The sequence below is a fragment of the Urocitellus parryii genome, chromosome 2 (genome assembly GCF_045843805.1).
Source record: "Urocitellus parryii isolate mUroPar1 chromosome 2, mUroPar1.hap1, whole genome shotgun sequence".
Taxonomy (NCBI): Eukaryota; Metazoa; Chordata; class Mammalia; order Rodentia; family Sciuridae; genus Urocitellus; species Urocitellus parryii.
Genome location: NC_135532.1, coordinates 87,610,971 through 87,633,378, shown reverse-complemented (window position 1 = coordinate 87,633,378; position 22,408 = coordinate 87,610,971). Strand labels below are relative to the sequence as shown.

The window sequence follows — 22,408 nt, the reverse complement described above, 5'->3', positions numbered from 1 at the left end:
CAAGTATCTTATGTTCTTTGAGGATATTGTGAATGGAGTGGTTAATTTTTAAGCTCCAATAATACAAGAAATACTATTTTTATTGCTTACTTTGTTATCAACCATATATTTTATCCCCAAAGTTTTAAAGGCCTCTTAACCCTGACCATTTATGGTGGGTAGGGAGAATGCTCAGTGTCCCCAGAGCCCAGGATTGTGGCATTCACACAGTTCTCTTCTGTGCACTGTGGTGGAATTACTAAATTGCTTGGCCACTCATCTGTTTTCCTCTACTGGATATCCCTGAGTACTCCTTAGCACAGGAAGAATGACAAGAGTGGAGGAACAGCATGACCCAACTCAAGATTGCAGCTAGGGGTCATGACAGAGAATCAGCAGATCATGACCACACTCAGAAAACCAGATAATTAATGTGCTGGGATCTTGTCATGGCATGAAGAAGCCCACAGGTATGCTCGGGCTCAGTCCACCAGGGAAACAGCCTTATGAACTGGAGGACAGTAAAGAAACCCTAGGAGGTTAAGGAAAGGCAGGACATTTAGGAAAACTCGCTCCACCGGATTGGTGTTGATTCTGGAAAGAAGACCAAGATGACAGAAGCACATGCATGCACAAATTAATGTGTCTTGTGTGTTCAGAAGAAAGTGCCTGAGCCTGGTATCCTGTCACGTGGAGGCTGAGGCAAAAGTATTCCAAGTTCAAAGCTGCCATCTGCAACTTAGCCGGACCATAAGCATTTCAGTGAGGCCCTGACTGTAAATGAAATAGAAAAAAAATAGCCAGGGATGGGGCTCAGTGGTTAAGCTCCCCCCCCATTCAATCCCCAGTAAAATAAAAATAAATACTGGGGTTGAAACCAGAGAGGAAGATACCACTGAAATCCATTGAAGTAGCTATATGTAGCACTCAGATATTGTTCTCCTAAGTCTTTAGGGTCCACATAAATAAAACTATGAAAACAGAGAACCATGTCATAATAGGTAAAGTCTATTCCTTCAGAGAGAGTCCACTGTTGACCAGCTATCTATTTTCCTCATTTCAGTCTGTACAAAATCTTACTTCCGGAAGGTATCATGAGAGAAAGAAGGTCTAAAGTCATTTTGAAAAATTAAGTCACAAAAGTATACATGTGTGAGATGTGTGTGTGTGTGTGTGTGTGTGTGTGTGTGTGTTTAAATTTTTTATTTGGTACCGGGGATTGAAACTCAGAAGCACTCAACCACTGATCCATATCCCCAGCCCTATTTTGTATTTTACTGGGAGACAGGGTCTCACTGAATAGCTTAGTGCCTCCCAGTTCCTGAGGCTAGCTTTGAAGTTGCAATCTTCCTGCCTCAGTACCCCAAGCCACTGGGATGACAGATATAGGCCGTCATGCCCAACACAAAAGGATCATTTTGGAAAAATAAAATAAGTCATGGATTTAGCACCCAGAGGTATCTTCACCTAGAGAATTATAATAACTGAAGTGTGGGAACTGGTAACAGAGTGACAGAACTTAAAAGAGAGATCAGGAAAGACTTGCATAGATAAAGCACTTTATAATGTCACAAAGGACACATTTCCATTATTGGGAGAAAGACAAATTATTCTGCAAAAGGTATTGGGACAATTTTGAAGATGCCTAATGGTGTAAGTAAAAACATGAAATCCAATCCCTGTCTCACTATGTACATCAAAATAAACTCATGATGCTCTGATAGATCAAATGTATCAGTCATCAAAGTCCAGGAGCAAAACAAATGAATGTTTACACAGTATAGGAGGATTTCTAAACATCAATGTGGAAAAGAAAGAAGGCAAAGTTGGTTACTCATGCACGTTTTGTATGTATATGGAGGTGTGTGTGTGTGTGTGTATGTGTGTGTGTGTGTGTGTGTATGTGTGTGTGTGTGTGTGTGTGTGTGTACATGTACACGCATACACCAGCACATATTGCTCTTGGACATTTGTGGTGTTCAAGTAAATCTTTGAAATAATCAAATTCATACAGACAGGAAGTATAATGGTGGGTACTGGGATGAGGAAGACGGAAAAGTGGCAAGCAGTATTGAATGAGGACAGGTTGAATTCATGAGTAGAAAATCCTGTGGATGGACAAACAATGGTGATGGCTGTATAATAATGTGATCCTCTTTGGTGCCATAGAACCATACTCCTTTTTTAAAAGTTAACATGTTAATTGTCTCATATCATGAACATGGACAACTGTACCTGGGTTAACTATTTTTTTAAGCACCATCTATATTCTTTTTTTAATGTTTCTTTTTCTTATTTGTTGAATGATCTTTATTTTATTTATTTATAAATGGTGTTGAGAATGAAACACAATGCCTCGGACATACCAGGCAAGTGTGCTTTGACTGAGCAACAGTCCCAGCCCATATGGTAACTTAAAAAAAATGTTTCTGAGATACAATTATATAGGAATATTTATACAGATATGCCAAAATATTTTTTTAAAAAATAAAACACCAGGGGGCTGGGGATGTAGCTCAGCAGTAGATTGCTCAGCTAGCATGGGAGAGGCCCTGGGTTTGATCCTCAGCACCACATAAAAATAAATAAATAAAAAAAGGCATTGTGTTCAACTACACCCTTCCCCCCAAAAAAACCCTAGTAAAAATATATTTTATATATGCGTGTAAAATAATTACAATGGACAACTTCAGGTTAAAATTAAAAAATTTGCCACAGTAACAATGAATATCTTATTTAAATTGAAATTCTTGGGCTAAAGGTAGTCATGCAATTTAAATTTGGGCATATTTCTTGAAAATTCTCTGCAGGAGAGTTATGACAATTTTGTATTGCAGTGATCAGAGCATGATAATTGCATTTTCCAACACTGTTGACATTAGATTTTCTCACTCTTTTTATTCTTTGTATTTGATAGGCAAAAACACACATGTACTTTAGGTTTCCTTTGTATTACCATATTGTGAGCTGGAAAGTCATCTCAATTTTTGGTATGCCATCTTTTATAAAGAGCTGCTATTGGGTTTTGCCATTCTTATTGGCTGTTTGTTTCTGCCTGTTAAGTTGTAGGAGCTCTGTATGTGATTAAGCTCTGGTGACACCCCCAGGAGCATCACCAAATTCTATTTTGTAGCAAGTGGCAACAGTTTTCCCTCTTGCAGAGAGCCCTTTGCCAGCTGGAGAATTCTGGTTGATCTTCTCAATTTGCAATGGAAGTCAAACTTTTTTCCATGGCTCCAGCAGGTGTCTGCCCTTGGAGGGAAGGGTTCATGGGTGGAGCCTGGACTCAGGCTGGGTTTTTGCAGTGGCTGGAGGAACCCAGGCCTCTATTGGGCCCCGGCTCCATTGCAGGTTGGCAAGGTGGATCTGGGCCAAGCCTGAACTCCGGCAACGGTGGGCTGGTGTCGGGTCAGACCTGTGGCCATCCTGTGCCTGGGTTTCTGCCACAGGTGGTCGTGGAACATCTGGATGGATCCTAAGCTCTCAAGCTTGTCTGTTGGTGTGTGGTGGTAGTCCTGGGAGGAGCCTGAGGACTTACAAACTTGAGCAGGTGGAGGGTAGAACCTGGGCCTTCCTTGGGGCCTGGCTCCTGGGCAGAGCTTCAGTGGCAGCAGGGGTCTGCCAGTGGTTGGATAGAACCAGGTGTACCCTGGCCACAGTAGCCAGGCAGGTGGGCAAGGTGGTCCTGAGCCGAGCCTAAGCTACAGCAGCAATCTGGTGGGGTCAGGACGAACTCTGACCTACCCTGTGACTGGGCTGGGCTCCTGGAGCCTCAGGCAAAGTGAATCTGGTCAGAGTCTCAGCTCAGGCGGGGGTCAGCCTGTGACAGGATTGACCAAGGCCTACCCCAGGTAAAGACTCCCGTGCAGGGGTAAGAGGCTGATCAGGGCAGAGGCCGAGCTCCAGTGGATGTCAACCAGTGGTGGGATGGACCTGAGCTTACCCTGAGAACGGGCTTGCATGCAGTTCAGCAGGGCAGATCACCATGGGCCTGACCTCCACAAGGGTCTGCTGGTGGCTGGATGGAACTGTGCTGACCCTTGCCCAGGCTCCTGTGCAGCTGGCCTCAACTGATCATGCAGGAGCCTGAGCTCTGCAAGGTGTTCACCTATGGGCAGATGTGGTCCAGGATCTGGCCTGAGCTCTGGTAGGGGTGGGCTGGTGGCAGGAAGGAGCCAGGCCTACCTTGGGCCAGGCTCCCAGTCCTGTCAGCCAGGCTGAAGTGGGCTGGGGCCAAACTCAGGCAGGTGTCTTCCAGTAGGTGGAGTCAGTGCTGGGTGGAGCCTGAGCTCTACAGGACATCTAAAGGTGGGCGGAGTCATTCCTGGGCTGAGTCTGAGCTCCAGGAAGGGTCAGCCCAAGGCTAGATGGACATGTTACTACCCTATGGCCTGTCTCATGTGCAGTAAAGCTGTGGTGGATCAGGCCTGTGCCTGACCTCCTCAGGGGTCCGCAGGTGGTGGGATGGAATTGTGCATACCCTTGCCCAGGCTCCTGCACAGCTGCACTTGGCTGATCAGGCAGAGCCTGAGCTCTGGTCTCTAGAATGGTGTATGAACCTCCTCCTGGCACTCCCCAGGCCTCCCTAGGCCTCCTCATTCTGCTCCTTGACCAGCAGCCCAAGGATCCTCTTTAGCATTAAGCCTTTATAGGAAGCCAAGCCAGTGGTTGTTAATACAACCCCTGTGCAGATGTCAGCTTCATTTGTTCAAGCTCAGGCTATCCAACAAATTGTCCCAAAATCCATCAATCCAGCTTCATAAATAGTAACTAACAGCCAACCACAGCAATGGCTTATTATGACTTCCACCCCACTGTCACAGATCCAGCCCAACCTCACTAACCTCCCACCATGTACTGTCCTGGCATTGTGGGCTACAGTGCTTCCAGATCAGTACATTACTCAGCTATAGCAGTCTTCATATGTGTGTATAGCAGTCAGCTCTAATTTTACTGAAACATTTAGTATTCAGACCCAGGCAAGTCTTCCATTCAATGGCATAATCCCATCAGTATCTGACAGTCAGCACAGACAGCCCTGTAATTGTACAAAATCACTGTTTGAAATTATACTGTGATTGCTTTGTAAATGGCAAATTTTATATCAATTGCAGTTATACTAATTGTTATAACAACTGGAACATGAAAATGAAAGGGAAAAAGCAATCAAGGCATGCACTGACAGAAATACAGAAGATTTTATGTCTAAATTAGAGAAAGGAAAGGGGGAGAAGCATATCAATGGCATAGCAAGGGATGTAATTGCCAATATCAGGATGTCTTAAAAACTACTGAGTGTTATGAGGAAGAAATAATGTGTTCCTCAACATGTAAATGTGTTAGTTATAAGAATTTTGAAGAAAGCCCAGAAAGATAGACATGGATGCATTTGGCAGATAAAGCTGAAGTAAGAGTGCAGCAACAAACAGCAGGAAGACTAATTTATCTTCTCAGATTATTTCAGACTTGCTTACTAGGCCAACACTGGCTTTGAATAGTGGAGGAGGAAACTTACCATTTACATTTATAACTAAGGAAGTAGTAATTGGCTTCACACACAGGCAGCGCAGAGAGACAAGAAGAGAGAATCAAAGGCAGCAGCAGAATGGATGATTCTTGAGGAACTGGGATGATGTTTGATGTGCATCATCAACTCTGCAGGAAAAGCAAAATGAGACCTCCATGCCATGAATTGCTAACTCTTGCACAAAACTGATAAATGGACCTGTACAGAAATGTTAAGGATGCTTGACTTTCTGGAAGATAGTTTAACAATTACTGTATTTTAATTCAGTTCTTTTTAAAAAGAAATATGAAATTATAATATTGAAAGAGAAGAAATGAGAGGGAAAGTGCATGGAAATGGAAGGCGATCCTCAGGGTTATAAAAAATGTCATATAAGAGGAAAGGAGGGGTAAGACAAGATAATACAAATGGAAGAAATGATTTACAGTAGAAGGGGTAGAGAGAGAAAAGGGGAGGGGAGGGGAGGGGAGGGGAGGGGAGGGGGGATAGTAGAGAATAGGACAATCAGCAGAATACATCAGACACTAGAAAGGCAATATGTCAATCAATGGAAGGGAAACTGATGTGATACAGCAATTTGTATACGGGGTAAAAGCGGGAGTTCATAATCCATGTGAATCAACCATGTAATATGATGTATTAAGAACTATGTAATGTTATGAACGACCAATAAAAAAATAAAAAAAAAAGAAAATTAAAGACAATTTAAAATGCATTAAAGCTATTTAAAGAAAAAAAAAGAAATATGAACTTATAATATTGAAAGAGAAGAAATGAGAACATTTTAAATCTTGGTTGATTCTATGCCCATTCTAAATTAGATTTTTCTTTTTAAAAAATTTTCTTTCCAGTATAATATAGATTCTTAATTTCCTTAAGTGTCTTAAGAATTAGTTGTCCTATTCTTCTGATTCTATTGGTAAAGAAAATTTATAAATCACTATAATATAATTTATAAAGTGATGGGTTTTATGACTTTGTTCAGTAGAAACAGCCAAAGCAGCATTGGTATTGCCTAGTCATTCTTTGGTTCTAGATTTCGAATAAACACAGATAGAATGTCTACATAAACAAATTATGGAACTTATTTGAATGACATCTTGTGTTTAGAAAAGCAATATCTTTTTTAAGAAAAATTAGCTTTTTTAGGGTGAATTCTGGAATATGCTATTTTTACTTTGGAAAATCAGAAGGGGAAGAAATCCCCAGGCACATTTTTAAAATTAAGAAGTTATATTTTCAAAAAACACAAAAAATGTTAGGGTACAGTAAATGATTTTCAGAGGAGGGGATGTTTTTCTCTAATGAGGAATGGCTAACATACTTAAGGATCTCTCCATTGTCTTTCAGAGGCACTTATATGTTTGAAAAAAATAAATTGTTGAAGTGATTACTGGGTATTGTTAAAAAGAGGTACGCGTGGATAGAATTAAACATTATGTAGTGGTAACATAGATCTTCACATAACTATCAACTATAAAATTTGGCTTGGATGGAGAAATAAGGAATATAGGAGCTGTAACAGATGAGTTTAGGGAAAGATTTTTCATCAACACAGTTCTCTTTGTAGACTTTTGGACTAAAAAGTTTCAAACCAATACATGATTCTTACTTTTTCACTCTAATGGACTGTCTAACAAAGCATTCAAAATTGTAATAGGGTTTGTTTTTATAAGGGATGTTTGATTTGTCATTATTTTAGCCAGTGATTTGGTAAGCTGAAGGTATGTGTGTTTTTATAGGGGTTAGAAGTACTCAATTGCAGAATGAGAATGACAATAACAGTTACCATATAGGGTTGTGGTAAGGAGAAAATTCAACTACCCAATGTGTGATTTAGCAAAGTATCTGCCTGGATTTTAGGACATGCATTGTCACTATTAGCTGTTGCTCTTAGAGAAATCAGAAAAAGAAAAGGCAAGAAATATGAATGAGATCAATACCTTTTAGGGAAAGATAAAGAATTCCAACATGACTGAAACATAAAGACAGTTGGGTGGTGGGAAAAGTAAAGAAGATGATGCAAGAGACACAGACACAGGTTGTGGTCCATGTTGCCTTTTTATAAGTCTATAGACTTTACCTAGTGGGTTATGGGGTTTGGCTTTTCATTAGACCGCTTGAAACATTTAAAAAGGAATAACACTGGGAACAAGGGCACAATGATAAAGGTATGTACAGATAGCAAGAGAGATGAGAACCTTAACTGACTATAGCAGTGGGCACAAGAGAAAATGCACTAATTTCAGTACTTCTTTCATCTATTTAAAAAAAATTTCTTTTGTTTTTGTTAATTGAGTTTGTGAGAACCAGCCTGCAAAATGGCCTGGATATGCTTCCTCCTGCTCTTCATGGCCCCTCCCACACTTTATCAGGATGAACCTGTGTGACCAATATAATATGGCAGAAATACTGTTGTGTAAGTTTTGAAGCTAGATGCTGCAAGATACTGCTTCTCTCTCTTTGCTCCCTTGATGACTCAGTCAAGGCAATTGATGTCAGTCACCATGACATAAATACCTCTCACAGCCTGGGGGCCAGCACATTTGCAGAGGAAATGAGACCTACTTCCTATAAGCAGCCAGCACCAAGAAGACCCCCAGGTGAATAAATCACCTTAATAGCCCATTTTCTGGGCTGGGGATATAGAGTGCTTGCCTTGAATGAACAAGGCCCTGGCTTCAATTCCCAGGAAAACACACACACACACACACACACACACACACACACACACACACACGAAATAAAACAAAACAAAACAAAAAAAAAACACATCTTCCAGCCCCAATCAAGCCTGTAGAATTGGTAACCCTGGCTGAACTTTTTATTTCTTTAAGTATGCAGGATCAAACTCTAGGACTCACACTTGCTAGGCAAGAAATCTACCACTGAGCTATATCCCCAGCTCTTTGTTTACTTTTATTTTGAGACAAGGTTATGCTAATTTGCCCAGACTGGTATTGAACTTGTAATCTTCCTATATAAGAAGTGTGGTTACACTACCACACCTAGCCTTCCTGTTTTTTGTTTGTTTGCTTGTTTGTATGTTTGTTTTTCCCTGCTTTTGTCTTTGTGGTACCAGGGAGTGAATTCACAGTTGCGTTAACATGGAGCTACATCACTGGTTCATTTTATTTTTTATTTTGAGATAGAGTCTTCCTAAATTGTGCAACTGGCCTTGAACTTATGATCCTCCTGCCTCAGCCTCAACAGTAGTTGGGATTACAAGTGTGTACTACCACAGCTGTCTCTGGCTAATTTCTTAACTGCAACTTCACCACAAATTTCATGCAGGAATCTTCAATCAAACCCTTCTGAATTCCTGACCCACAGAAATTGTGTGAAGAAAGTCATACTTATCCTTATGTTATGCAGATAATTTAGGGGGCAAGTTATTACATAGTAATAGTTAACTAATACAGATTTATCTCATCTAGTAATTTACTACATAGCAATAGCAAACTAGTACAGATTTACCCAGACCTGGTATGTTAGATTCTAAGATTCACATTTCTCTGTGTGAAGGCATTATCTCTATTTTCCACTCCTTAAATACAGAAGGGATTTATGAGTATGATGGAATACCATGAGACAGTTCCCTTACTTTACATGGTAAAAGGGATTTTGAAGATATAATTAAATTTACTTATCACTTGACTTTAATTCAAAGAGTTAGATAGGCTTGCTCTAATCATACAAAATCTTTACAACTGGGTCTAGAGGTCAGTAAAAGGAAATCAGAAATTCCAAGCAGCTGAGAAATTCCTTTGCTAACCTTGAAAGAACTAATTGCCACATTGTGGAGTGTGTCACTTGTCACAGAATGGGAGGAAGCCTCTAGAAAACCCAGTGTGCCAATCAGAAGTAACTCGGTTCTCCCAACAGCCAGAATGAGCTTGGAGAAAAACCCCAAACTCTACATGGGAACTGAAGCCATGACAAACACCTTGAGTTCAGTCTGTCATTTCTTGAGCTAAGAACCCAGTTACTCCATCCTCAGACTTCTGACCTTCAGAGTTCTGAGATAATAAATGGGTATTATTTAAAGCTGCTATATTTGCATAATTTGTTACACAGCAATGGAAAACAAATGCACCTGGCTTACATAATGAGCTATTGGATTTTGAACTGATGCCATAATAGAAAAAGGTTTTTGGGAACATGAAAGGGGATGAGTATATTTTGCATGTGAGAAGGAAGTTAATTATTCAGGGCCTGGGAGCAGATTCCTTCACCAGCAACCATATTCCAGGATGGCACCCAGTGATCCCTTGCCTGCTGGAGTTCACAGTCTTGTTTAGTTTTTTCCTCTCTCTCATTGAGTAGGTCTGACTCAAAGAGGAATAATTTAGAAGTAAACCTGTGTGAGTGTTGAGGCTCCTTCATCAAAAAGATATTACAGCTTCCACCTTAATCTCTTGTGGACCACCTTCCCTTTGTGAAATACCCACCATGCCATGAGGATGCTTTAAGATCCTCTATAGAGAAGATCATGAGGCAAAGAACTGAGGCCTCCTGCCTGATAGCCACACCAATGTGCAGCCATGTGAGGGAGCCATCTTGAAAGTAGATCTTGTAGCCTAGTCAAGTCTTGACAGATATATTTACTGTAATATTTTGAGAGATCATAAACTAGAGCCAATCAGCTAAGTGTCTCTGAAATTATTGACCCACAGACACTGTGGAAATAATAAATTTTATTGTTGAAAGCTGAAAAATTTGTATGTATACAACAACAGATAACTAATTAAGAGGTTTATAGAATGGTTCCTGAAGATTGAGCCCTCTGCCTAGATTATAGTGGACAATCAGTCTGTAATGGAAAAAATGGGGGTATTTTCAGGAGTATTTAAGGGCACTTTTCAAGACAAGCACAAACTTGTGATCCTATTTCTCATTAGTAATAAGTTATATGTCACTGATAGAAAAGCAATAGCTAAAGAAAAAAGACTGTGGTAATTGTGCCAGAGGTAAAGATTGAGAGTTTTTCTCTCCACTGGCTCTTCTAAACATCCTGATTATCTTTAACAGTCCCTTAAGACCTTTCTTTCTATGTTTTGTGCAAAAGAAACAGCAAAATAGAAGAAATAATAATAAAGAGAAAATACACACCACTTATGTAAAGTGAAAATCATGCCTTGAAGATCTCCTTACAACTGGAGAACCACAACTGTTTCCTAGGATGGGGAGCTGAAATGCCCAATGGGAATGTATTTCAACTAGTTGCTCATTTTTCATGAATTTCAAAACAAATTTAATTTTTATAAAATACATAGACTAGAAATATGGAGGTAATATCAATATGTGGCTTGAGAATGATTATATGTTTAAAAGGGAGTCTTAAAAGTAGTTTGTTCCTGATTATAAAAGTCATAAAAGACTCAAAATAAAAGGAATATAAAAATTCATTTATAATCCATCTAAAGCTAAATACCATTAACAATTTTATGCATGTGTTATAATATCAAAATATTCCTTCCATGAAAATGGGGTATATTTCATTTAACTGGCATTAATAAAATATTTCCCACTACTATTAAAGTAACTTTTAGCTATATCTGCTTATTTGGACTATAACTGAACACTTAATAATAAATCAAAGAGGCAAGGCCAAAGCAGACAAAATCATTGGGAAAAAAACCCACATGTCTCAGGAATCAATATTCACTTTTAACAGAGCATCTGCTGACATATATATATATATATATATATATATATATATATATATATATATGAATGATATGTTAAGCACTGCTATCAAAATAGATCAAAGACCTAGAAATTACACAACTCTTGTATGAAAACATAGGTCAGCACTCCAGCATATAGGAATAGGCAATGACTTTTTCAATAGGACACCTAAAGCTCAGGATATAATGCCTGAGCTAAGAATTAAGAAATAGGACAACATGAAGTTAAAGAGCTTCTGCACAGCAAAGGAAAAAATTAGGAAAGCAAAAAGAACCCACAGAATCGGAGAAAATTTTTGCCAAATATTTTTCTGATGGAGGATTAATATATAAAATAATAAAGAGCTCAACAAACTTTACACCAAAAAATAAAACAACCTATTAATAAATGGACAAGTAAATTAAATGAACACTTCTTAAAAGAAAAATGCAAATGCCAAGAAATATTGAAAGATGTTCAACATCATTAGCAATCAGGGAAATGCAAATCAAAACTATACACTTGATTTTATCTCACACCAGTCAGAATGACAGACACCAAGAATACAACTAATATTAAACACTGGAGAGGATTTGGAGGGAAAGGAACACTTTTACACTGTTGGTGAGACTGTAAATTAGTGAAACCTTTATGGAAATCAGTATGGAGATTCCTCACAAGACTTGGTATGAAACTATCACATGACCCAACTGGACAACTTCTTGGTATTTATTCTGAATATTTAAAATCTTGTTATTACAATGATACATGTAAACCCATGGTTATAGCAGCACAATTCCCAATAGCCAAATTATGAAACCAGTCCAGGTATCCTTCAATTGATGGACAGATAAAAAAATGTGGCATATGTATACAAGGGAATGTTATTTAGCTGTAAAGAAAAATAAAATTACGGCATTTGCAGGAAAATCAGTTGGAACCAATTTTAACATGATGGACCATCATGTTAAGCAAAAGAAGTCAAACTCAAGGGTTGTATGTTTTCTCTCATATGTGGAAGCTAGAGAGGAAAAATGAGAACCAAAGTGCAGGTGGATCTCTTGAAAATCAAAGGGAGATCATTGGAGGAAAGGGACCAAGCAGTGGGAAGGAGAGAGGGAGGGAAAGGGGATGTGCTGGGGAGTGATATTGGACAATATATATTACGTTGTGTGCATGTATGAGTATATAACAATAAATCCCATCATTATGTACAACTATAATGCACCAGTAAAAAGTGTGTGGGAAAAAAAGACCTTTCTTTCATTTGCTGTGGCAATACAAGGTCTAAAAAGTGATCTAAGCAGCTCTAAAAATGAGATTGAAAATGACATTTTTATTGTTTTCACCTGCATTCCCTTTACAAATAGTGAAATTTACCTCTTCTGTGCTTCACATGTTATTTTTATGTCTAAAAATGTCTAATATCCCTTAAAAATTGAGTTCCTTCTTTTATTGTTTCTTTGTCTATGCATACAGTTCTTTTTCAATTTGTGATTTACTTTTTAATTATCTTTTTTCCTTACAAGTAAACTAAAATTTAAAACATTTGCATTCTTTAATATCAACATTTTTCCTAATGATTTCTTCTTTTGAAGTTGGGCTTAGAGAGAGTTACCACAAACATTCAAGATTATAAAGCATTTAGTATATTCTTCTCTATATTTTTGTGGATTTCACAAAATAGTTCTTCAAAACTATATCTTAACCTTGTTTTGAAGTTATTGTAAGATGAGAAACTAACTTTTGTCCTAATGGCATTTTTTTTAAAAAAATGAATGTATTGCAAAATTAGTACACAATCATCATCAATGATAGAGACAAGTATGAAGAAAAAAACCATGTACAAACTGATTTGAACATTTTACTTACCCTCTGTTATTTCACTCTCTCTCTCTTTTCCAATATTTCATAATGTACTCATTCTATAAAATTGGTACAGTCACAATTATTGCTAGAGCTAATGATTCTTGTGGATGTTCTTGAAATTAGAACACTCTATTCCCATAATTTTACATCTCAATATATTCTTAGGAGACAGGAAAAAGTTATTGCCATTCAGTTTAAGACCAACATTTTTTTTGACAGAAAGTCTGAAAAGAAAGGGCATTTGTTTCACACAAGTACATTTTTATTCACAGAATTACCATATCCACAGAAAACTTAATTTGAGCTTGATAAAAATAATTATTTTAAACTGTGAGTCAAGTATTTGGGGCTATTGCCCTTGCATTAAGCAAGAGTTATATATGATTCAAGCAATACTTTTCCTGGTTTGCTCATTAAAATATGACAACTGTAGGATATATTATGGCTTAGGACTTAGGGAATCAAGTGAGATTTGTCTTTCAAAATAGGACTTTTGTCCAGTGGGGAAACAGGTTGGAACTCACACCTCATATGTCCAGCTTAATACCACTATGTCCAAGTGACAGATCTAAATCACAGCATTTTAGCTAAAACCATAGAGATAATTTACTTATCCTGTGCTCCTTACAATTGATTTTACTCTTGTTTTTATTTAGAGAAAATGGAGAACAATAAATTATATTTTTCTTTTGGCACTGGAATTCTATACATGAATGTATCTTTGCTCTTCCAGTCTACTGAATCATTCTGATGTTTATACTTATAATGCAGGTAAAGAAAAGACTGTCTATTTGATATTATTTTAGTGCAAGAGAAATAGTCAGGATTAAATTTCACATGAATATGAAAAAATGTATTTCTGTAGGTGTATGTGTCTCCCATCAATGAGTAAGATGGTTGAATGTATAAATTTTTTCTATGCATCATTGGGAGAACAAATCATGCAGTGATGGCTACATGAAAGATTTTTCCCTGAATAGTGGAGAATATACAATTTTTTTTGGGTGCAAGTAATTTTGTAATTGCCTTACTCAATTACTGATGTGGCACCTGATCAATACACTGAGACATTTTCCTTTCATCACTGATTTTCACATTGAATGTGCATAATGTGCCAAAGAATAAAAGTAATGGATCTGGCTGCAGTTTCAAATGAACTAAACTATGAGAAAACAATGCAGGAGCAGGCCTTTCTCTAGAAATATATTAAAATACAAGGAAAGTCAACATGAAGTCTCTAAACATTCATTTCAAGTACTGAAACTATATTATTTCTAAGCTTCCACGAGATATCTTGAACAATTAGTCCTCTTTTAAAAACATTCTTTTAAAAATATTTTTAATTAAAATGAGTATTAATAATATTTTTTTCTACAACCCACCTACTTGGTAAAAAGTACGAATATTTCATTATAAACACTTAATAAGTTACTTAGCATCATGAATTTGGAAAAAGAAGAAATGGGACAGTGCACTAAATTAAGTGTTGCTTGTTTCATGAACCAGAGCTCTGGTTACCCAAACTATGTCCTTATCATAAGTCAGCTTCTAAATCTTACTCCTACATCCAAGAGCTAATAATCTACCAAGAGAGTGCTCAAGTTCATCAATCAGCTGAGAGCCTACAGGAGGTGTACTGATTTTGAAATGATTGGTGAGCACACAGACCCATAACTGCCTTTATGAGTTCCACCAATCTAAGTTCCACATCATGTGTCTGCCTACCACAGGGAACACCTGTAATTGGCTTGGTATGAAGAACAAGAATTTGTTATTTTTGTGGTGCTTTCCAGAAAACCACACTTATCTTTTTACTGTTTTTTTGCATGACCTTCCTAATTCCAGAGAAGTTATTTTTTCTTCTTTTCCAGATTCTAGCTCCCAGAATGCATCAAAGTCTCTTATATTTCAGAATATATGAAAAGGAATTTGTGAATATTTCTTTACCTGAAACTTCATCTCTTAATATCACTTGGGAAGGGTTATAAATAAATTATGACCGATAATCAAATGCATTTCTGAATAAAAAATGTGTATTTTTGTGAACTATTGATGACCAAATTGAGAAAGAGTAACAATTTGGAGACTGAACTTCTGAAGTCACTTCCCAAAGAATTTGATGCACTAATAAATCCATCAGCTAGACTTTGTTTCTAAGACTCTTGAAACTTATGCAAATGAACATAGATGGGACTAAAAATATCTATAAACATTAAAAGATAACTCATTACTAAATATCTTAAGAGAGACAATTCCGGGAGAAAAGGTGGAAAGAAGAAAGTTTGTTTGGATGGTTTATTTCTATTTGGGACTCTTTACCTATGCAAAGACAAATATCCAAATGGTTCTGAGTTTCATTTTGGTCCATGAGATGAAACAGATGCATTTTATAGATACAGATATACTTGAGAGCTGAATCTTTTTAGACATGTGTGCTGCTGCTGAAGTTGATCTTGATATTCCCTCTTGATGATGTCATAGTTAATGTCTGAACATAGTGATTATTTGAAGCAAAGGGAATGAAAGATCTAGAATTTTCCTTTATCTTTTCTCTTAATGACAGGATATATCATTTGGCCCTAACTCCTTAATCCTTGTATCTACATTGTTTGTCATGAAATTTTAGGAGATCTCCCATCCTGGGTAGAAAAACATGCTCCACACTTTGACTTTTCACTGAGCCACAGGATATTAGCAAACACAACAAAAGAAATTGGAAAGGATGCTTGTGTATTAGGCTTGTTTCCTGCCACCTCATCCACACCCAGGCAAGCCCACCTATCCCAAGAGAAAGATGAGGGAGAGCTACTACCAGTCTGGATAAATCTGAGTCTAATAGCAAGTTCAACATAAAAAAGAAGGAAACACCAGCTGAGCCTCAGACTTGTTATAAATAATTGTTGTTTTAAACCACAGTAATAGCTAACTGATATATTCTTGCTTCCCTGAATCTAATAAAATTTGCTAATTTATTTGAAATTACAGAAAATAGATATCAGGCTCAACAGAATCTCATTGCTTTTTGTCAAGAATTCATACAAGTAAAACAATGAGAATAAAGGGTGAATTTTGTTACAAGAGTTTCATCAAGGAACTATTATCCTGGCTGATATTGAATGGAGGTTCCAAAAAAATATCAGGCAAGCACTGAAGCAATATTAGAACTTATGGTTTGTTGGTAAGCAATAATTTACAGAAATTTATTAGTCGTTTTATCAGTGAAGGCAATTGATAAAGCATCTATTTATTTAAATCAAAAAGCTTCTATAATCTTTATTACATACCTGTCTTTTCCAAAAAAGAAAGTGAATAGCATTTCTTTCCTGAGAAACATATATTCAAGCAAAATTTCAGACTAATATATGACAATCAGGAACCTATTTGCTAAAAAATGCCACTTAGACTTTTTTTGTAAATAAAGACGTGACAGGTGTTTCTTATATCTTCTGCTTTGCCCTTCTTCAACATAAAGGACAGTTTTATGTTTGATGTCAGCACACAGTAAATAAATAAAGAGAAGGCAATTTTTATAGTCAGATTTCATCCATTCATTTTGTTTTTACCACCACCTTCCCCTTCAGTCTGGCAAAGGATTTTTAGGCATTATACAGTCCTATTGAGAGGAGTCAAAGAAATTTCCAAAATATTCAAATGATAGCAGTGTTATAAAGTTTTCAAAAAGTATTAGGAAAATAATTATTTTTTCTTTATAATGCAAAATTATTCTCTGAATTTCTAAAAGTTTGTGTAATGATGTGGGGGTTTGGTTAGTTGTTTTTAAGAACAGGTTGATAACAACCAGCTAAGCTTTAACCAAGTTTCAAAAAAATGAACTGAAATCAATTTTTTAGAGTGCATTAAAAGAATGTGAATTTATGCTTCTATCAATGGATAATAAAATGGTATGATTATCAGTGTCATGGTAAAAGAACATACAAGTGAGACAGAAGTGGTGGTGGTCCTTGGATCCCAAGGTTATCAAGGAGAATAAGTCCCTATGTGTGGATATAAGAACTTAATAGGTTGGGTCCTAGAGTCCTAGAAGATGTTAATATATACTACAATCAACGTTGCAAATTGATCCTCTAAAAGTAGGATAGCTAATGCTAAAGATGGCCATAGAATAAGTGTATTTAGAAGAGGTTTCAGTATCTTGAGCAGAATCTGGGAAGGATTGAATGTTTGATAGATTGAATTATAGCTTATTGACTCATAATTTGCTCCAATTTGATAGTTATACTAGAAGTAAGATGATTAAAGGAGAAATTAACAGGACATTAAATGAGGAATTGTAGTTTTCCCACTGATTTGGAGATAATGGGTTGCATTTTGAAAAAAATGAAAGAAGGTCCTGGTGGCTTTTTACTATAAGAACAGATAGATTGTACCAAGAATTCACTGATGAGGATGAGCTTGGGGTGTATGTAGAGGGAAGTTGTGAAGCAGATGGATGTATAAATTTGAAAACTTGAGACATTAAAACAACTCACTTTTACTGATCTGTCATTGTGCAAATGATGCAATGAGATTTAACTAAGATTGTTTTCATCTTAACTGAGGATTTCTACAATGTAGGAGATAATCTCTATCTTCTTCCAAACACACACATCTAGTCCAGTGCAATTTTTACTAAATATATAAAATAAATAATTGTTTTATTTATTGAAGTCAATAGCTACTACTGTATTAAAATAATTCACATTAGTTTAGTGACAACATTTGTGCTAATTGCTGAATAAAGCTTCCAAATACTTAAATGAAAATAGGTTTAAATACTAAAGGAGTACATCAAAAAATAAAAATGAAATTTGAGAATTACACTTAACTAGTATTTAGTGACAAAGTAACCAGAAATAATGATTATAAACCATAATGATTTTAATTGATAACAACATAAACTGAGAGTCCTCTACAGAACCCCCAATACAGTATTCTTTCTTACTCAAGACATTATTCTATCTAATACCATCTAAATTATCACTAGTTTCTAATCAGTGCTAATGTAACCTTGCTGATTAATCTTTTGGATACAGATAAACAACAGGGAAACTGTGGGTCATGTATTGTGAATTCAGACAATAATCTACATTTAATTGGGGATATTTTCAGTGGAAATTTGGGATTCAGAAGGTCTAATTAATTCATTTAAAAAATAATTTTATTTGAGAGTGGACATGATACATTTATTTATTTGTTTAATGTGGTGCTAAGGAAGAAACCCATTGCCTCTCACATGGCTAGACAAACACTCTAATACTGAGCCACAACCCCAGCTCCCTAATTTATTTTTAGTCCTCATCAATTTACTGAGTTACCCAATTTGTTGTTTCAAAACCTAAAGGAGCCCCAACTGGAAAAATTTCCAAGCCAGTTTATTAGCGATTTAATACACAAAATTGCTAATATGGTAATTAATTAAGCAAACTGCTATTTCTCATTAAGGTTACTGAATCTCCCTGGTCCTTCCAAACTACCAATTCAGTTCAATAAATCAAGCAACCATACAAAACAGTGGGAAGATAATCAATTTGAGTGTCTCTTTAATCACATGGAGGAAAAGGTTTTTATCCTCTCCTTCCAAGACCTATGTTCTTTCTTTCTGCCTCTCATTATTAGTGTGGGCACTAACTTCAGTCTGTGAATACTCTGGTATAGGGGTTATCTATGGACAAATGCTCAATATAAGGGTAAAAGTAAAACTTTGTGAGTATAGGGGCCTCTAAGCTGGCATTTAAAAAAATGATCTTAAACTTTGAAGGAAATCAAGGCTATTGTCCTTCAGATCAGAGATTTAAAAGAAGAGAAAAGCTGGCAAAGACCTGACTAAGGCCAGCCTTAGGCAAAATTGAGAAGTAGTCCAAACTTATAGTTTATCTCTCAGTTCATTTTAGAGCTAACTTACAGAAGCATTTTTACCCTCTTGTACTTTGGGCAGCCCAGTAGTCTTTGCCTTTCTTTGCATTGGGCAGATAACCACTCAACCCTCACCCACTAAGCAACTAAGCATCCCTGAAAGCAGGCTCCTTATTTCTGAATGCAGTCCCCATCTGATCATACCTGTCTCCCAGGACATTCCCAAGACTTATATCCCATCCACCCAAACCATTTCTGCACTTCAGGATACTATTCTACAAGGCTAGAGGTTTGATTCCCTAACAGATTTTAAGCTGCCAACCAGCTCACTACACTTTAGTAACATTTTTCATCACATGATACCCCATTAATGTGTATGCTTTTATGTATCAATTTGAATAAATTTAAGTAAATAATATAAAAAATTTATACAAAAGTGATATGTGGTTAAAAAAGAATAATAATACAGCAAAAGATGAAGTAAAGGGTCTTATGTATTCTCACTAGACATGAGCATCCTTAGTTTATTTGCACTGCTATAATATTTATTTGTGTATTCATGTATTGTCTGTATGTGTGAGTTTGCACACACATATACATTCAGAATAGTGTGTTGGTTTGGATAACTCTTCTGAAACCAGACTGGCTGAATCAAATTTTTGTTCAGCCACCTTGAGAAAGTTATCTGACTACCCTATAGCTCAGCCTTTGTATGAAAAATGGGGATACTGATAAGAATCTGGTTGTGGGGTCATTAGGATCACAAAGGTGGACACTTTCAGCTGCTGTATGTGCTATTGTTAGGGATATACATTCTAGCATGGACTGTCTGAACTTGAATCCCAACTCAACCATTATTAGACTTATTACTGTACAAAGGTTTCTTCATCTCTCTGTGCCTCAATTTTCTTACCTGTAACATAAGGAACACAATTGGTTAATGATACATAAAATTTAGATGGGATGCTGTTTCACAGGTCTGTGTTCCTTTTAGTTCCAATTTCTATTCCCAAATTAGAAAAAAATGCTTTTTTTCTAATTTGGGAATAAAAAACATGTTAGAAGAAAAAAATATATGGGTTCAGTATAGGAAATATTTTATTGACTTTTTAAAGGGTTACAAATTACTATACCAAATATAACTAGAGATTTTTGACTGGGGCATCTAATATCTTTTGTCTTGACTTTAACTAAATAAATTTGCCTCTGTGAAGTCAAGTTATTTCATTAAATAACCACTGGACTACTTTTTTTGTTTCAGGCATGATATTGTTACTTTTATGTGCTTATTTATTCTCCATCATTGATCTTAATTTATGCTCTTCAGTATGCATGGTTCTCAGTATTATATCTCATGATTTCTGTTCACAGACCTGAGTACGAATGGGAATAAAAAGATATGTTATGTCTGCCTTTTAGTGACCTAACCACAAAAAGTTTTTTTTTTTAGTTTCGGAATTTTTTTCAATATACATTATCGTTGTGATAGTTTGGTCATTGTGACTAGGGAAGGCTTTTTGTTGGTCCTGGAAAAATTACAAAACATAATTGTTTTAAAAATATCTCTCTATGCCATTGATGAAATTCAAAAGAACTTCAAGGATGAAAGAGATGATGCAGCTTCAAATGCTGAAGGCTCCCTGGGAGGCTGAGTCACTGAGCAGTGCCCTGCATGCAACATACATGGGAAGAACACACAGCACAGCATCCATTCTTTTGCACTCACAGGGAGCTGAAATTAACTGAAATATCCTCCTCTTGGAGGCTCTTCAGAAAAGGATTTGCTCTCTTTTCAATAACTTCTTAGTTCAAGCAGAGCAGTCACAGATTTCATGGGGATGTACAGGAGACATTCTCCTTAGATGTCCAAGTCAAAGGCCACGGAGTCCAGGGGATGCTCAGCTGCTTGTCTGAAATCTTATGGAATTGACAGCTTTAACTGGGCCTGGTAGAATCTAATATTTTCAGGTACAAGTCTCAAAATACGACTTTTTACAATTGAAATTGTAAAATGTGTAGGCTATTTTTTTCCTTCTATTGCTGTAACTTGAATGTGAAAGAGATTTTCCGTAAATTGATTCTGACAAATGCTATTAAACACTTGTCCAATCAATCATCACTTTAAAGTGGTGCTTTCTAAAAATAAAGTAGCTGTACTTCATATTTCACTTGCCCTTCTGTCTTCTCAATGTTGGGTAATAATTAATTATAATGCAAAAGTGTATTCCAATGTGCATTGTTAATAGCTCTGTATAAATACAGAATGTGTGATGTGTGTGATTGCACTCAGCAGATTGTCCTCTGAGTTTGATGTTTTTTTTCGTTCTTTCTTTCTTTTTTTTTTTTGGGGGGGGGGCGTTATTTCCTGTGTGACTCTATGGGAATAACAAATCCGACAATACTGGCAGCACTTTTTACTCTTGGATGCTTGCAGAGATTGCCCTTTGGATAATCATTGGAACCAAGCCTCCAGACACTGGTTCCTTTGTGCCATGGGAAAGGTAGGGGCTGAAGGGAGGATTTGCTCATAAAGGCTGATACATGATCTCACTCTGCTGAGTCTTCTGCACCTACTCAGAGCAGGGCAGAATGTTGACAGCCTGCTGTGGAGAACTGCACTGTCCAGCACAGCAGCAAACATTCTCCTTGAGTAGCCTTAGGTTTAGCAAACCCTACTGCAGGTCACTTAACACTCTCCCTCTGGGGGAGACTGAGACAAGAATAATAACTACCCTGTTACCAGGAAAAGACAGACAGTTTCCCATTCAATGAGATAGCCTAGTGGTCTATGCAATTCTTTGAGTGTTTGTGTGCGGAAGGGGGCCGGTGGGAGGTAAGATACATACAGAAAGGAAGAAGAATATTTGATACTCAAACTAGGTGCCTTTTAAAACTTAAGGGAACATGTATGTGCATAACACTTTTTTTTGCAATCTTCTATAGATAAAACATAAAAGCAAGATAAATTTAACTAAAGAATGTTGGTTTATTACTGTATTTTAAAACTATATTTATAAATGACAAACATATTTTGGTGATTCTTTTATATACTTTAACTCTTTTAAAGACAAATGCAATTTAGATGCCCAGGGTTAAATTCCAGGATTAAATTCCAGGTAACTAAAACCTATTAATTGAAAGACAGAGGTGCCACTGGGGTTTCTTCCTATTGTTTACTCAAGGCCTTTGATGCAGGCTTTTACAGAGGCAGGAGTAATGTATAACTTGGATTCTGTCCCAAATCCCAGCAGCTAAATGCCAAATCCAAAAGAAATGTCACCATGAGGTTCTAACTAAAGCTTCAACAATTACCTTTTATTTCAATGCAGAGTGAGTATATTACATCTAAATTGTCAGATCTCTTATTTTTATATGCATTTGGTAGTTGAACATTATTTTTCATATCCTGTTTCAGAGAATGGCCACTCTCTTTTCTAATAATGATGATACACAATTATTTATCAAATTCTGACTTATGCATGTGACTCAATGTGCATTATCTACTTTAAT

General features: G+C 36.7%; 1 pseudogene; it reads left to right on the top strand.

Annotated features, from left to right (window-relative positions):
- The first annotated feature begins 2,320 nt into the window (after nucleotides 1-2,320).
- Nucleotides 2,321-5,678, top strand: LOC144253380 (protein lin-54 homolog pseudogene; annotated as a pseudogene).
- Nucleotides 5,679-22,408: the final 16,730 nt, after the last annotated feature.